An 18187-nucleotide genomic window follows, 5' to 3' on the forward strand; every position below is an offset into this window, starting at 1 on the left:
CATAACGCAGGTTGTTAATGAGTCTTCCTCCAATCCTGATGCCCCGTTCTTCTTCTTATTGTCCAGCGTATTGGATTATTTGCTCAGCATGCAGATTGAATAGGTATGGTGAAAGAATACAACCCTGACGCGTACCTTTCCTGATGTTAAACCAAGCAGTATACCCTTGTTCTGTCCAAACAACAGCCTCTTGATCTATGTAAAGGTTCCTCATGACCACAATTAAGTGTTGTGGAACTTCCGTTCCTTTTGATGTTATCCATAATTTGTTATGATCCACACAGTCAAATGCCTTTGCATGGTCAATGAAACACAGGTAAACATCCTTCTGGTATTCTCTGCTTTCAGCCAGGATCCATCTGACACCAGCAATGATATTCCTGGTTCCACGTCCTCTTCTGAAACCAGCCCAAATTTCTGGCAGTTCCCTGTCTATATACTGCTGTAGCTGCTTTTGAACGAGCCTCAGCAAAATTTTGCTTGCATGTGATATTAATGATATTGTTTGATAATTTCCTCATTCGGTTGGATCACCTTTCTTGGGAATAGGCATAAATATGGATCTCTTCCAGTCAGTTGGCCAGGAAGCTGTCTTCCATATTTCTTGGCATAGATGAGTGAGCACCTCCAGCGCTGCATCCGTTTGTTGAAACATCTCAAGTGATATTCCATGAATTCCCGGAGCCTTGTTTTTCACCAATGCCTTCAGTGCAGCCTGGACTTCTTCCTTCAGTACCATCAGTTCCTGATCATATGCCACCTCTTGAAATGGTTGAACGTCGACTAATTCTTTTTGGTATAATGACTCTCTGTATTCCCTCCGCCTTCTTTTGATGCTTCTCGGGTGGTTTAATATTTTCACCATAGAATCCTTCACTATTTGCAACTCAAGGCTTAAATTCTTTCTTCAGTTCTTTCAGCTTGAGAAACACCGAGCATGTTCTTCCCTTTTGGTTTTCCATCCCCAGCTCTTTGCACATGTCATTATAATACTTTGTCTTCTCGAGATGCCCTTTGGAATCTTCTGTTCAGTTCTTTTACTTCATCATTTCTTCCTTTTGCTTTAGCTGCTTGACGTTTGAGAGCAAGTTTTAAAGTCTCTTCTGACATCCATCTTGGACTTTTCTTTCTTTCCTGTCTTTTCAGTGACCTCTTGCTTTCTTCACATATGATGTCCTTGACATCATTACACAGTTTATCTGGTCTTCGGTCGTTAGTGTTCAATACATCAAATCTATTCTTGAGATGGTCTCTAAATTCAAGTGGGATATACTGAAGGTCATATTTCGGCTCTCGTGGTTTTGCTCTAATTTTCTTCATTTTCAGCTTGAACCTGCATATGAGCGATTGTTGGTCTGTTCCACAGTCGGCCCCTGGCCTTGTTCTGACTGATGATATTGAGCTTTTCCATCAGCTCTTTCCACAGATGTGGTCGATTTGATTCCTGTGTATTCCATCTGGCCAGGTCCATGTGTACAGTCACTGTTTATGTTGGTTAAAAAAGGTATTTGCAATGAAGAAGTCTATTAAAATTCTATCAGAATACCCCTACAAGGAAGACCAGTTAACATGACTGTTATTCAAATTTACTCACCAACCACTAAGGCCAAAGATGAAGAAATTGAAGATTTTTATCTTCAATTTTTATCAGCTTCTGCAGTCTGAAATTGAGCGAACATGCAATCAGAATGCATTGATAATTACTAGAGGCTGGAATGCGAAAGTTGGAAACAAAGAAGAGGAATCAGTAGTTGGGAAATAGGGCCTTAGTGATAGAAACAGTGCTGGAGATTGAATGATAGAATTTTGCAAGACCAACGACTTCTTCATTGCAAATACCTATAATCCCTTAGGTGTTACCAATGCCCACCAGCAGGTTGGGCAATTACTTGGTATAGGTGTGGGGAAGGTCTGCTCTCCCAGGGAGCAATCTGGCTTTGCAGCTACTTGGCCCTTCCTTGAGCCTACTCCATGCATGCCGTCACCAGAGGGCAGGCAGAGGGGCCCAGCAGCCAACTAGTAGGGGAAGCAGGGGCAGATGTTAGACCTGACTTGAAAGAGGAAGGACACCATCAGCGTGCTCCATGGAACCCACAATTCTCCCCATGCCCAAGGGGCTGTGATTGGGAATTGGTTTCTTAATAGACCTTTAGTTACCATTGGCATAAACTGTATGCTGGCCACTTTTTGTGCCTCTGAACATCAGTGCCAGGGCATTACTCCAGTTCTAATGCATTTAGTGTCAAGGTGGGTCCCTTTTGAAATGCATGAAGCTCACCAGACCTGAGTTGGAGCCTCATTGTTGTATAAGGTTGAGCATTCTATTAAATGTTGCTTCCTGGATGTGTTAGTTTTATGAACTTTTGCCCTTTTTTCCTTTGTTTCTATGATATAAGGCTTGCAAGCTTAATTACGGCTTTCCTGTGTGGTAGTTAGGGAGCCCTGATGGGTTTGTTTTGATTTTTCTGTGTCACCTTTGAAAAACAAGAAGTTCCCCACTTAACCTAATGGAAAGGTGCCCACAATAAATTGTATCTCTACTTCCCATTGGCATAGTCATGCCAAAGATAAGTGGCGCCACAGTGCCACTAGCCTCACTGGCGGACTGGATTATCAGATCATATTTCTCAAAATCCATATTACCATCAAAAATTTAAATGCTCTCAATTAGTAAGCTTGCATTCCAATACCGAAAGCACATGCCATCAAAAGAAAAAAAAAGAGAACAGATGTAATAACAAGTGGTTACTTTAAGTGGTGAGCTGGGGGTGGAGGAATATACCTCATATCCCCCCAGGCTGGGGGATCCTCACCTATAAATGCCCCCTCTGAGCCCCTGCCTCATCTGTCAATCACCTCTTCATTGGAAACCTTTTCTTTTCTCTTGTACGAAAACGATTTTCGAAGCCCTGGTGGCACAGTGGTTAAGCATTTAGCTGCTAACCAAAAGGTCGACAGTTCGAATCCACCAGCTGCTCCTTGGAAACCTTTATGGGGCAGTTCTACTCTGTTCTATAAGGTCGCTATGAGTTGGAACCCACTCAACGGCAGCAGGTTTGGTTTGGTTTAATATGATAAAAGAGTTACCCTTAAACACACTCTATTTGTAAAAGTAAGCGAAACACAAAACAAGTTAACCAGCCTCCCCCAAGCCCCACCCCCTCACAATATCCCAATGTCGTAACTCTCATGGTTGTGGGCTGTATCCTTCTAGCCCTTCCCTGCATGTTTACATGCATATATATAACCATAGAAGACACAGAAAATCCTTTGGTGTTTTTTCTTATTTCTTCAATTATTTTTTCTGCCACATTTGTTCCCACTCACTTTCAGGGACTCCAGTTACACGCATGTTAGACCTTTTGCTACTGTCACAAAGGTCTCTGAGGCTCTGTACATTTATATTCTCCACCCAACACTGTTCTTCAATTCAGATATTTGCTATCACTCTATCTTCAAAATTATTCACTTTTCCTTTACCTCCAATTTGCTATCAAGCCCACGCAGTGAATATTTTATTTCAGATATTGGATTTTTCAGTTTTAGAATTTCTATTGGGCTTATTTTTTTATGGTTTCTATTTCTCTACTGAGGCTTCTTATTTAGTCATTCATTTATTAAAACCCAGTACCCAGTGCCATCGAGTTGATTCTGACTCATAGCGACCCTATAGGACAGAGTAGAACTGCCCCACAGAGTTTCCAACAAAGATTTCTTGAAGAAATACTTGCTTTAAAGCCCTTATCTGCTAAGTCCAACATCTGGGTTACCTCAGGGGCAGTCTCCATTAATTTTCTTCTTTCTTGAGTATTAGTCATGCTTCCCTATTTCTTCATATGTCAAGTAATGTCCTGGACATTGTGAAAGGTATGTTGTAGAGAGCCTGAATTGTATTATGTTCCTTTGAAGAGCGCTGATTTTTTGAAATAATATTTTATTGTGTTTTTGGTGAAAGTTCACACAGTAAATTATGTTCCCGTTTAACAATTTCTATACTTATTGTTCAGTGACATTGGTTACATTTTTCAGTGTGTCAGCATTCTCATTATTTCCATTCTGGTTGTTCTGTTTCCTTTAACCTAGCTCCTCGCCCCCTTTACCCTCTCATCTTTGCTTCAGGGTACATTTGGTCTCATATAGTTGACTTTTTTTTTTTTCCTAAGGAGCATGGTGCTCTTGGGTGACATTGTTTATTTTATGGGGTAATCCATTATTTAAAAGAAAGGTGACCTCCAAAAGTGGTTTCAGTTCCAGATTTAAAGAGTGTCTCAGGGTGATAGTCTCAGGGGTTTCCCTGGTCTCTACTGGTCTAGTAAGTTTAGCGTTTTTTAGGAATTTGAGTTTTGTCCTATGTTTTTCTCTCATTCTATCCAGGACCATCTATTGTATCCCTGGTCAGAATGTCTAGTGGTAGCTGGGCACTATCTAGTTCTTCTGGTCTCAGAATAGATGAGGCCATGGATAGAGCATTATTATTATTTTTGATTATTTTTTTATCAGGCAATTAACCTGGTTGGACTCAATCTCCAAAGTCTATTTCCATTATGGTGGGGGACAGATGAAATCTCAGTTTAGTTCTTTGTGTGTGTGTGTGTGTGTGTGTGTGTGTGCGCATTAGGTAAAAGTTTACAGAGCAAATTAGATTTCCCATTCAATAGTTTGTACATAAAGTGTTTCATGACCTTGGTTTCATTCCTCACAGGGTGTCAGCACTCTTCCCATTTCCACCCTGGGTTCCCCGTTTCCTTTCATTCTGATTTTCTACTCCTTCCTGCCATCTCATTTTTGCTTTTGGGCAAATATGCCCTTTTTATCTCATGTAATTGTCCTAAGGACTGTGTTCCTCTTGGGTATTATTGTTTATTTTATGGGCTTATCTATTGTCTAGCTGGAAGGTGGTCTTTGGAAATGGCTTCAGTTCCAGGTCAGGAGGATGTGTTAGGGACATAGTCTCTGTCAGACCAGTAATTCTGTTCTTTTTGGTGAATTTGATTTTTCGCTCTGCATTTCTCTTCCATTCTGTCCAGGACCCTCTGTTGTGATCCCAGCCAGAGCAGCCGGTAGTGGTTGCTAGGCACCATGTAGTTCTTCTGGTCTTAGGGTGGTGTAGGCTGTCGTTCATATGGTCCATTAGTCCTTTGGACTAATTGCTCCCTTGAATGTTTGGTTTTCTTCACTCTTTGTTCTGGGCCGGAAAAGACCAACAGTCACAAGCTTTTAAGACCCCTGATGCTGCTTACCAAAGTAGGATGCAGAACATTGCCTTTATGAACTATGTTGTGCCAATTGACTTAGATGTCCCTCAAATCTATGGTCCTTTGATTCAAGCCTAGGAACTCCATCCTGCGAGGTATTTGGTTATATCTAACAGGTTTCCCTGATTGTGCCCCATGTGTGCTCTTTTGTCTATATTAATATATGAGGAACACCTACAGTCATTATGTAGAAATATCCACCACCGAACAAGTATCTTGCAGTGGATGTGTTACCTTACAGCTCCCACACATCTTGGTATACCTATCGACCTATGTATCCATTTGTAGATTAGTGTTTGTTAATACTATTGTTGAAGGATTGTCTATGCTGTGGTAATTACCATACTTGCCCTTTGTTCTTGCATTCCTCTCACTGTCCTCCCATGCCTTGGTCATGTTTTGCTGATTCTTCCATGTTGTGTATTTCCTTTCTCTTTACGAATATTAACACATGTCTTATATCTATTCTTTTTTCCTTATAATAATGGCCTCAAACAATATTTGTCCTTTTGTGATTGACTTATTTCACTCAGCATAATGTCCTCCAAATTCATCCACACTGTGAGATGTTTTACGAATTTGTTATTATTCTTTATCGTTGAGTCGTATTCCATTGTGTGTATGTACTACAGTTTGTTAATCCATTCATCTGTTGATGGGCACTTAGGTTGTTTCCACCTTTTTGCTATTGTGAATAATGCTGCAGTGAACATGGATGTGCATATGGCTATTCATGTCACAGCTCTTATTTCTTTAGGGTGTATACCTAAGAGTGGGATTGCTGGATCGTATGGTGCCTTAGTCATCTAGTGCTGCTATAGCAGAAATAACACAAGTGGATGGCTTTAACAAAGAGAAACTTATTTCCTCACAGTAAAGTAGGCTGAAAGTCCAAATTCGGGGTGTCGGCTCCAGGGCAAGGCTTTCTCTCTCTGTTGGCTCGGAGGAAGGTCCTTGTCCTCAATCTTCCCATGGTCAAGGAGCTTCTCAGGCATAGGGACCCTGGGTCCAAAGGACGCGCTCTGCTCCTGGTGCTGCTTTCTTGGTGGCATGACATCCCCAACTCTCTGCTTGCTTCCCTTTCCTTTTATCTCTTGAGAGATAAAAGGTGGTGCAGGCCCCATCCCAGGGAAACTCCCTTTACCTTGGATCAGGGAGGTGACCTGAGTAAGGGTGGTGTTACAATCCCACCCGAATCCTCTCAACTTAAAATTACAATCACAAAATGGAGGACAACCATGCATGGCCTAACCAAGTTGATACACACATTTTTGGGGGGACATAATTCAATCCATGACATATGGTATTTCTACTTCTAGCTTTATGAGGAAGCGTGATACGATTTTCCATAGTGGTTGTACCATTTTACATTCCTACCAGCAGTGTATGAGTGCCAGCCTCCCCACTGCCTCTCCAACATTTGTTATTCCTGGGTTTTTTTTGTTAGTTAGTGACATCCGATAGAGATGGTATCTCAGTGTAATTTTGCATCTCTTTAACCGCTGATGATCGCAAGCCTTTCTTCATATATTCGTTAGCTACCTGAAAGTCATCTTTGGTGAAGCGTATGTTCATATTCTTTGCCCACTTTTTAATTGGATTGTTTGTCTTTTTACTGATGAGGTATTGACGTTTTCTATAAATTTTAGAGATTAGACTTTTGTCAGATATGTCGTAGCCAACAATTTTTTTCCCAGTCTGTAGTGTCTCTTTTTACTCTTTTGGAGAAATCTTTTGTTGAGCATAAATGTTTAATTTTTAGGCAGTTCCATTTACATAGTTCATCTTCTGCTGTGTGTGCATTTTTGTATGTTTGGTATTCTATTTATATAATATATAAAGGCTCCTAGTATTACCCCTATTTTTAACTCTCTGATCTTTATAGTTCTCGGTTTTATATCTAAGCCTTTGATCCATTTTGAGTTACTTTCTGTATATGGTGTGAGGTATGGGCCCTGTTTCATTTTTCTACTGGTAGATATCCAGTTTTGCCAGCACCATTTGTTGAAGAGACTGTCTCTACCCCGTTCAGTGGACTTTGGCCCTTTGTTGAAGATCAACTGTCCATAGGTGAATGGATTTACATCTTGGCTCTCGATTCTGTTCATTGATCTGTGTGTCTGTCACTGTACCAGTAGCAGGCTATCTTGACTACCACGGCTGTGTAGCAGGTTCTGAGGTCGGGTAGTACGAGTCCTCCTGCTTTGTTCTTCAGTAATGCTTTACTTATCCGAGGCCTCTTTCCTTTCCATCTAAAGTTGGCGATTAGTTTTTCCATCTCGTTAAAGAATGTTGTTGGCATTTGGATCCAGATTGCATTGTATCTGTAGATTGCTTTGGGTAGTATTGACATTTTCACAATATTGAGTCTTCCTATCAATGAGCATGGTGTGTTTTTCCATTTATGTAGGTCTCTTTTGGTTTCTTGCAGTGGCGTTTTGTAGTTTTCTTTGTATAGGTCTTTTATGTTCCTGGTTAGATTTCTTCCTAAGTATTTTATCTTTTGGGGGGCTATTGTAAATGGTATTGTTTTCCTGATTTCCTTTTCAAAGTTCTTTTTGTTGGTGTAGAGAAATCCAACTGATTTTTGTATGTTGATCTTGTATCCTGCTACTTTGCTAAATCCTTCTATTAGTTCCAGTAGCTTTCTTGTGGAATCTTTGGGATTTTTCTATGTATAGGATCATATCATCTGAGAATAGGAATAGTTTTACTTCTTCCTTACCAATTTGTATGCTGTTTATTTCCTTTCTTTGCGTTACTGCTCTAGCTAGGACTTCCAGTACAATGTCGAGTAAAAGTGTTGATAAACGGTATCCTTGTCTGGTTCCTGTTCTCAAGGGGAATGCTTTTAGTCTCTCTTCCTTGAGAATAATATTGATTGTTGGTTTTGTATAAATGTCCTTTATTATGTTGAGGAATTGCCCTTTTATTCCGATTTTGCTAAGAGTTTTTATCGGGAATGTGTGTTGGACTGTATCAAATGCCTTTTTTGCATCGATCGAGATGATCCTGTGTTTCTTTTGTTTTATTTATGTGATGGTTTACGTTGATTGGTTTTCTAATGTTGAACCATCTTTGCGTACCTGGTATGACTCTTACTTGATCATTCCACTGGCTAGAATTTTGTTCAGAATTTTTGTGTCTATATTCATGAAGGATATTGGTATATGTATATTTTGTGTGTGTATGTGGCATAGTTGCCTGGCTTTGGAATTAGGTTTACGCTAGCTTCATAGAATTAGTTCAGGGGTATTCCTTCCTTTTCTGTGCTCTGAAATAGTTTGAGTAGTATTGATTTGAGTCTTCTGTGATGTTTGGTAGAATTCTCTGGTGAAGCCGTCTGGACCAGGGCATTTTTTTGTTGGGAGTTTTTTTACCTCTTCTTTCTCTTCTTTTGTTACAGGTCTGTTCAGTTTTTCTACCTCAGTTTGTATTAGTTTAGGTAGGTAGTATATTTCTGGAAATTTGTCCATTTCCTCTAGGTTTTCAAATTTGTTGGAGTACAGTTTTTTGTAATACTCTGTTATGATTCTTTTTACTTCAGTTGGTTCTGTTGTAATGTCACCCATCTCATTTCTTACATGGGTTATTTGCTTCCTCTCTTACTTTTCTTTTGTCAGTTTGGCCAATGGTTTGTCAATTTTATTGATCCTTTTAAAGAACCAACTTCTGGTCTTATTGATTCTATTTTTTTTTTTTTTTCAGTTCTCCATTTCGTTTAATTCTGCTCTAATCTTTGTTATTTCCTTTCCTCCGGTAACCATGGGCTTCTTTTGCTGCTCTCTTTCTATTCCAGTTGTAGGACTAATGTTTTAATTTTGGCCCTTTCTTTTCTTTTTTTAATTGGGCTTTAGGTGAAATTTTACAGAGCAAATTAGTTTTCCTTTCAATAGTTTGTACATAAAGTGTTTCATGATCTTGGTTTCCCCCACAATGTGTCAGCACTCTCCCCATTTCTGCCCTAGGTTCCCCATTTCCTTTCGTCCTTATTTTCTGCCACTTCCTGCCTTCTCTTCTTTGTTTTTCGGCAAATGTTGCCCTTTTGACCTCATATAATTGTTCTAAGGAGCACGTTCCTCTCAGGTGTTATTGTTTATTTGATGTGCTTGCGTATGGTTTGGCTGGTAAGTGGTCTCCAGGAAAGGCTTCAGTTCCAGGTCAGAAGGGTGTCTTAGGGCCATAGTCTCAGGGGTTCCTCCAGCCTGTCAGGCCAGTTAGTCTGGTCTTTTTTGTAAATTTGATTTTTTGTTCTACATTATTCTTCTGCTCTGTCCAGGATCCTCTGTTGTGATCCCAGTCAGAGCAGTTGGTAGTGGTAGCCAAGCACCATGTAGTTCTTCTGGTTTTGGGGTCATGTAGGCTGTGGTCCATGCAGTCCATTAGTTTTTTGGACTAATTGTTTCCTTGAGTCTTTGGTTTGCTTCACTCTCCTTTGGTCTAGACTGGAAGACACCAATAGTTGTATCTTAGATGGCCACTCGCAAGCTTTTAAGACTCCAGACACTGTTTACTAAAGTAGGATACAGAACATTGTCTTTATGAGCTATGTTGTGCCAGTTGACATAGATGTCCCCCAAGTCGCTTTCTTCTTGTTTGATGAGTGCATGTATTGCTATAAATTGTCCTTTGAGCCCTGCTTTTGCTGTTTCCCAAAGGTTTTAGTAAGACGTGTTTTCATTCTCATTTGATTCTAGGAATTCTTTTATTTCACCTTTCTTTTTTTCTATCACCCAACAGTTTTTAAGTAAGGTGTTTTTCAGTTTCCATGTATTTGATTTTTTTCCCTTGCTCTTCTTGTTATTGATTTCAACTTTTAAAGTGTTGTGATCAGAGAAAATGCTTTGTATTATTTTGATGTTTTGGATTTTATTGAGATTTGCTTTGTGGCCTAAAAGATGTGGTCTACTCTACAGAATGATTCATATTCATTGGAAAAGAATGTATACTTTGCTGCTGTTGGGTGGAGTGTTCGGTATATGTCTCAGAGGTTAAGCAGGTTGATTGTGGCAATTAGATCTTCTGTGTCTTTGTTAAATTTCTTTCTAGTTTTTCTGTCCTTCACTGAAAGATATGTTCACATATCCTGCAATTATTGTGGAACTGTCTGTTTCTTTTTTCAGTGCTGTTAGAGTTTGTTCTGTGTGTTTCAATGCTCTGTTATTGGTTGCGTATACATTTATTATGGTTATGTTCTCCTGGTGGATTGACTTTTTAATCAGTATATAATGCCCTTCCTTATCTTTTATGGTAGGTTTTGCCGTAAAGTCTATTTTATCAGAGATTAATATTGCCATTCCTGTCCTTTTTTTGGTTATTGTTTGTTTGGTATATTTTTCCATCCTTTGAGTTTTAGTTTATTTATGTCTTTGTGTCTAAGATGTGTCTTTTGTAGACAGCATGTTGATGGGTCACTTTTGTTAATTTCTTCTGCCACTCTCACTTTACTGGTGCATTTAAGCTATCTACACTAAGTGTGATTATTGATAGATATGTGTTTACTGCTGTCACTTTGTGGGTTTTTTTTTGGGGGGGTGGGGTTTGTGTGGTGTTGATTTCTTCGTTCTGCTTAATTTTCTGTGCCGATTTCTTTTTGCTTGTAGATGTTCTTTTCATTTCTTGAGCTGTCGATTTTGTGAGTATTGAGACTTTATGCTTTTCTTTTTGTTTTATTTTGATGAGTAGATTTATTAACTTTCTTTGTGGTTACCTTGAAATTTACCTTTACCTTCCTAATTTTAAACCAGTCTTTTATTTCTTGATATCACCTTGACTTCCTCTCCATATGAAAGTTCTACAACTTTACCACTTATTCCCCCTTTTTGTTTTGACGTTGTTGTCAGTTACAGATTGACATTATCTCTGGTACCCTGTTTTCAGTCTTTTAGCTTTGTTTTAATTTTGGAAATTCATTATCTGAGTTGATATCTGGGTGACGCTGTTCTGTGTCCTAATCTCAATTGTTGTTTGATGTTTTTGGTTCTCTATCCAAAGGACTCCCTTTAATCTTTTCCATAAGGTTGGTCTGGTTTTTACAAATTCTCTTTATTTCTGTTTGTCTGGAAATGCCCTAATTTCATCATTGTATTTGAGAGATAATTTTGCCACATACACAATTTTTGGTTGACAGTTTTTTTCTTTCAAGATTTTATGTATGTCATGCCATTACTTTCTTGCCTGCGTGGCTTCTCCTGAGTAATCAGAGTTTAGCCTTGTTGGTTCACTTTTGAAGGTGACTTTTTGTTTTTCCCAAGCTGCTCTCAGGATTCTTTGTCTTTGGTTTTGGTAAGTTTGATTATGATACATCTTGGTGACTTTCTTTTGGGGTCTATCCTATACGGAGTTCGTTGAAATTTTTAGATGGATATCTTCTTGTCTTTCGTGACATAAGGGAAGTTTTCTGTCAGCAAATGTTTGATAATTCTCTCTGTGTTTTCCATTGCCCTCCCCTGTTCTGAAACTCCCATCACATGCAAATTTTTCCTCTTGATAGTGTCCTACGTAATTCTTAGGCTTTCTTCATTCTTTTTTTCTGATTTTTCCTCAAACAAATTAGTGTCAAGGGATTTGTCCTCAATTTTGCTGTCTGTCTTCCAGTAATTCAATTCTACTTCTATATCCTTCTATTAAGTTGATTATTTCTTAGATTTTATTGGTAAACTTCTGGATTTCTAGTTGCTGTTTTTGTATGGTTTCTAATTTCCATTTATTTTGTTCTTATATTGTTTTCCTGAATTATTCTGTTATCTGTGTTTTTCTTGATCTCTCAGAGAAACCTGTGTGTTAGTCTTTTGAATTCCTTATGAGATATTTCCATTACCATTTCTTCCTCTGGAAGGTTCTTTATTTTGGTCACTTGCTGGAGCCATCTTGACCTGCTTCTCTATGTGATTTGATATTGTCTGTTGTCTGCGAGGTATCATGGTGTTACTATGTTTATTGATTTATTGTATGTTTATTTGCTGCATCCTGGTTTTTTGTTTTGTTTTGTTTTGATATATCGAAGTAGGCAAGGTATATGTGCTACCCGATCACCGGTCTGGCCACACTGGAGCGCTGATCCCTTGTCTCCATGTGGTGGGAGCAGCGACTAGGCCTGTGACCACAGTTCTCTGTTTGCTGGTCTTGCCGGGTAGCTGAGGATGTAGACTTTGTTTCTGGTGAGGTGATGTGTCTGTCCAACCATCTCAACAATTTCTGCATGTACAATTCAGTGACATTGACTACATTCTTCAAGATGTAGAGCCATTCTCGCTCACCTTTTCCAAATCATTCCACCACCATTAACGTAAACTCAGTGCCCTCTAAGCAACCCCCCCCCCAGCTTTTCCCCTCCCTCCCACCCCTGGTAACCACTAACAAGCTTTCGTTTCTATATATTTGCTTATTTCTTGTAAGTGAGATCATACAATATTTGTCCTTCTGCGACTGAGGTATTTCACTCACCATGTTTTCAAGGTTTATCCATGTTCTGGCACGCATCAGAACTTCATTTCTCTTCATAACTGAGTAGTATTCCACTGTGTGTATAGACCAACCACATTGTGTTTGTCCATTCATCTGCTGAGGGACATTTTGGTTATCTCCATCTTTTGGCTATGGTAAAAAGTGCTTCAGTGAACAATGGTGTACAGGTTTCTGTTTGTGTCCTTGCCTTCACTTCTAGGTATACACCTAGGACTGGAACCGCTGGGTTATATGGTAGTTCTGCATTCAGCTTTTTGAGGAGCCGCCAAGCTGTTTCCCACGGTGGCTGCACCATTTTACATTTCCATCAGCAGTGGATGAGCACGGTTCCAGTTTCTGCCCAACCTCGCCAACAAGGAGTGGTCATTTCCCCTCAGACTTCCAAGGACCTGACCCTCTCTCCTCCCTCCATCCTTCTTGAAACCTGCCTATTGTCTCCCAGCTATGTGATATTGGGAACCCCTAGTGGTCTCACCCTGTTCTAGCCCTCACAGTTTGGGGTGAGATCCAGAGCCAGACACTGCACTCCAAGCCCCAGGGGCCAGAGTTGGCCCAGAAGAAAGGCTCTGGGACAGGGAGGGGCTTCTCCCTGGGGTGGGAGGGCAGGGAAGGCTTCTCAAATAGAGAATTTAATCTGATCCTGGTTTCCAAAGACAAGGGAAGGGGGTGGGGTTTTTTTTAAAAAAAGACACCCCAAACGGTAGGGAGCGGTCCTGGGAAGCCCAGCATCTGGGCTGGGGAGGCAGACAGAGAGTGAAGAGGCTTGGATGGAGCCTGAGAAGGGAGAGAACAGCATTTTCAGGAGGGCAGGGCTGGGCCCCTTCCTCATTGGGCCAGCAGCTGCAGAGCTACCCACAAGGTCCCAATGTTGGTGGGTGTTTTTTGGGGGGGCAAGCGTTCCAAGAAAGTGCAGCGGGAGGGGGAGGGGAACCTGTTCCATATCATAGCAACACTCAACCCTTCACTGACAGTCCTGCGCCATCCACGTGATCGGTGGCGGATAGGACTGTTGTGATCCACAGGGTTTTCATTGGCTGATTTTTGAAATAGATTGCCAGGCCTTTCTTCCTAGTCCATCTTAGTCTGGAAGCTCCACTAAAACCTGTTCAGCATCATAGCAGCACTCAAGCCTCCACAGACAGATGGGTGGTAGCTACACAGGAGATGCAATTGGGTGGGAATTGAACCCCAGACTCCCACACAAAAAAAAAAAAAGAGGGTGAGAATTCTACCACTGAACAACCACTACCCGCTCTCAATGGCCAATATTGTTGTTAGTAGTGTGGGGTCAGCTCCAACTTACAGCAACCTTATGTAAAACAGAAGGAACGTTGCCTGGTTGTGCATCGTTCTCACAGCCATTGCTGTGTCTGAGCCCATTGTTGTAGCCACTGTGTCAATCCAGTTATCCATGAGGTTTTCACCGGCTAATTTTCAGAAGCAGATCACCAAACCTTCCTTTCTAGTCTGTCTTAGTCTGGAAGCTCCACCGAAACCTGTTCGGCATTATAGCAACACACAAGCCTCCACCGACAGACACATGGTGGCTGCACATGAGGGACGTTGGCCAAGAATTGAACCCGGGATCTGGTGAGAACTCTACCACTGAACCACCAATGTCCCTAAACAGATGGAATAATAAGGTGGCTTCTTTGGTGGTGCTCTGAGAACTCTGAGGAGGTGATGTTGGAGCTGAGATATGACGGATGAGACAAAGCTGACTGGGGAAGAGCATGCGCCAAGGCCCTGGGGCGGGAATGAGCTTGGTGAGTTGGACGCCCAGCAAGCAGCCGTTGTGTCCGCTGTGGATTAAGCCGAGGGAGGTGGGGGGGGGGTCAGCAGGGCAGGAGTATGTCTCAGTATGAGGTGCTAGGGTGAGGTGGAGCCCTGGACAATAACGCCCCCTGGTGTCCTTGGATGGGGAGCCTGGGTGGCGCAGTAGTTAAGCTCTCAGCTGCTAACTGAAAGGTCAGTGGTTCAAATCCACCAGTAGCTCCGCAGTAGAAAAGACCTGGTGATCTGCTCCTGTAAAGATTACAGCCTAGAAAGCCCTATGGGCAGTTATACCCTGCCCCGTAGGGTCACTCTGAGTCGGGATCACGTCAATGGCAATGGATGTTTAACGGGGTCCATGGCGGGAGCAGGCTGGTACTGTTTCCCGGACTGGCTGCATCTCTGGTCATTAGCACCTGGAGGGGCCCTGCACAGAGAGACTCAGGGCAAGTCAGGGCCATCTGGAGGGGATGGCTGGGCCCAGCGCAGGAGCAGGCCAGCTGTGGTCATCTCCGAACGTCGCTCAGCACATCATGTGTTCCCTGCCCTGGCCTCTGGCTGCAGTGAGTCAGGTGACCCTGGGCGGCAGGCCAGGCGGCTGGGGGGCCGAGTGAGAGAGTGTGTGCGTCTGCCCCTGGGCGGCCCAGACATCTGAGGTCTGAATTGATTCCTTTTTTCACAACTCCAGCGAATCCCTTGGTTCCAGACATATTTAAAACAAAACAAAGCCAACCTGTGTGTGCAGCCCTGCTCTGTGGGCCATGCTGGGGCCTTTGGAGGTCCAGGGGAGCAATAGGGGCCAGGCGTGGTCACTCAGAGCCCTGGGGAGTCAGGGTCCCTTTGCCCCTCTGCTCATCCCCCCTCCTGTGTCAGCGCCAAGCCCCAGTCCCTCTCTCTCCCCCAATCCTGGGGTATTTTTAGTCTCTAAGGAGGATTAGCAGAGGTGGCAGGGGAGAGCCGGGCTTGGGGCCAGGGAGGTTTCAAGGGGCAGCAGGCTAGGAGGCCCAGGGCTGGGGTGTGGGGGATGGAGGCACAGGCCATTCCAGCTTGACCAGCCACCTACGCAGTGGTTCTTGAAATGTCTCCGCAGCTGCCCTGGCCCAGCCCCACCTAAGCGCACTAGCTGCCGATTTTAGGGAGGGCTGCAGGGGTGTGGGGGCTTTCCAGGCAGCAGGAGCACCTCAGATGCTGGAAACCCTTCCAGCTCACTTCGCATTCCACCCCCTTCTCCTCTTGCTTTATTGGTAACAATGTTGTCATTGTTAGCTGCGGCCCACTCGTCCTCCGACTGATGGCGGCTCCATGCACAGTGGGACAAATGCTGCCCAGGTCTGTGCCATCCCCACGATCTCCTGTGGGTCGGACCGTTGTGATCCATATCGACTTCATGGGCTGATTTTTGGAAGGAGATCACCAGGCCCTTCTTCCTAGTCTGTCTTAGTCCGGAAGTTCTGCTGAAACCTGTTCAGCATCATAGCAACACGCAAGCCTCCACTGACAGACCGGTGGCGGCTGCACGTGAGGTGCATTGCCTGGAATCGAACCCGGGTCTCCTGCATGGAAGGTGAGAATTCTACCACTGCCCCCTATTGATAACAATAACAGCAACTAAATTTTACCTGGAATCCCTGGGTGGTGCAAATGGTTAACGCACTGTGTTGCCAATCAAAAGGTTAGAGGTTCAAGTCCACCCAGAGGTGCCTCAGAAGAAAGGCCTGGCAATTTACTTCCTAAAACTCAGCCATTGAAAACCTTGTGGGGTGCAGTTCTACCCGACACATGTGGCGTTGCCATGAAACAGGGTTGACTTGATGCCAACTGGTGATAAATTTTAGTTAGCACTCACCCCACCCCAAGCCTTGTCCCCAACACTTCACAGCGCATCCCCAGAACCACCCCATGTGAAAGGGGCTGCCTTTATTCCCGTTTACAGCTGAGAAACCAAGACACAGAGAGGCCAGGTCACCTGCCCAAGGCCACACAGCTCATAAACAATGTCACCACGGAGCACTTATGACCTACCTGGCCATCTCCCATGACCCCCCTGAGCATGCACAGCGGCTCCGTAATGCAGGAAATCAGCCTGTACCCATTTTATAGATGGGGCAGGTGAGGCCCAGGGAGGTGGAGTGTCACAGAGAGTCAACAGAGGAGCTGGGGTTCAAAAGAGAAAAACTGAAAATCGAGGAGGAGTGGGACCCTGAGTCTTGGTCCCTCCTGTCCCTCAGGAAGAGGGTGTGCCATTGAGAAGTTTGGGCCTTGCAGGCCGAGGACGCCCAGTTGCATTACATCTGTGCCCGAGCCCATCCTGTATGCCAGCCCCTGCCTAGATGCTCCATGTACAGGGTCTTCCGGCTACATGTATCCTAACGGATGAGGAAATTAAGGCCCCCAGGCAGTGGGCAGTGGAGCCAGGACTTTGGCAGTCCACTGGGCTCTAGACCCTGTGCTCTTCTCAAACTGCAGTTTCTTTTAATTATGCTCCAGGACGGTGAAGGGGATAGGGGACTGGGACAGAAACAGGTGGAGAGAGGGGTAGGACTGCCAGAACTGCGACCTCTGAGGTCAGGGCTTGTCAGTCTGAAGCCCCCTCACAGGTCTCTCGGGTTTGGAAAGTGCATTTCTGTTCCCCTTGCAGAAAGAGCTGGGCCTCCACAGAGGGAACAGGTCCAAGGCTGGTCATGCTTCCTTCTCCCCTGCTCCACAAAAGACTGCTTGGCCAGCTCTGACATCCCAGTGAGCAATGCAGGGCTGGGGGAGGATCTTTTAACTGGCTCTAAGGCAGAGGCAGCCAGGGTTTTGAAGGATGGGTTTTTTCTTTTAATTTTTATTGTGCTTTAAGTGAAAGTTTACAAATCAAGTCAGGCTCTCACATAAAACTTACATACACGTTGCTACATATTCCCAATTACTCTCCCCCTAATGAGACAGCCCACTCTCTCCCTCCACTCTCTCTTTTCGTGACCATTTCGCCAGCTTCTAACGCCCTCTACCCTCTCATCTCCCCTCCAGTCAGGAGATGCCAACATAGTCTCAAGTGTCCACCTGATCCAAGAAGCTCACTCCTCACCAGCATCCCTCTCCATCCCATTGTCCAGTCCAATCCATGTCTGAAGAGTCGGCTTCGGGAATGGTTCCTGTCCTGGGCCAGCAGAAGGTCTGGGGGCCATGACCACTGGGGTCCTTCTAGTCTCAGTCAGACCATTAAGTCTGGTCTTTTTTTGAGAATTTGGAGTCTGCATCCCACTGCTCTCCTGCTCCCTCAGGGGTTCTCTGTTGTGTTCCCTGTCAGGGCAGTCATCAGTTGTAGCCGGGGACCATCTAGTTCTTCTGGTCTTAGGATGATATAGTCTCTGGTTCATGTAGCCCTTCCTGTCTCTCAGGCCTGTAATTACCTTGTGTCCTTGGTGTTCTTCATTCTCCTTTGATCCAGGTGGGTTGAGACCAATTGATGCATCTTAGATGGCTGCTTGCTAGCGTTTAAGACCCCAGATGCTACTCTTCAAAGTGGGGTGCAGAATGTTTTAATAGATTTTATTATGCCAATTGACTTAGATGTCCCCTGAAATCATGGTCCCCAAACACCTGCCCCTGCTACACTAGCCTTCGAAGCATTCAGTTTATTCAGGAAACTTCTTTGCTTTTGGTTTAGTCCAGTTGTGCTGACCTCGGCTGTATTGTGTGTTGTCATC

General features: G+C 43.4%; 1 protein-coding gene across 5 annotated transcripts in view; it reads left to right on the forward strand.

Moving 5' to 3' along the window:
- The window catches only part of CERS4 (ceramide synthase 4), a 62561-nt gene that overhangs the window by 11540 nt on the left and 32834 nt on the right, over positions 1-18187 (forward strand). The window contains exons 2-3 of one of the 5 annotated variants that reach the window (XM_049876708.1): positions 14189-14488; positions 15762-16059. The exons of 2 other annotated variants lie outside the window; for them this stretch is intronic. The gene's annotated coding sequence lies outside the window, so the exon portion shown is untranslated. The remainder of the gene's footprint in view (positions 1-14188; positions 14489-15761; positions 16060-18187) is intronic. 2 more of the 5 variants (XM_049876709.1, XM_049876707.1) reach the window with 2 other exon arrangements.

Source organism: Elephas maximus, chromosome 3 (assembly GCF_024166365.1).
Source record: "Elephas maximus indicus isolate mEleMax1 chromosome 3, mEleMax1 primary haplotype, whole genome shotgun sequence".
In the NCBI taxonomy this organism is placed as follows: domain Eukaryota; kingdom Metazoa; phylum Chordata; class Mammalia; order Proboscidea; family Elephantidae; genus Elephas; species Elephas maximus.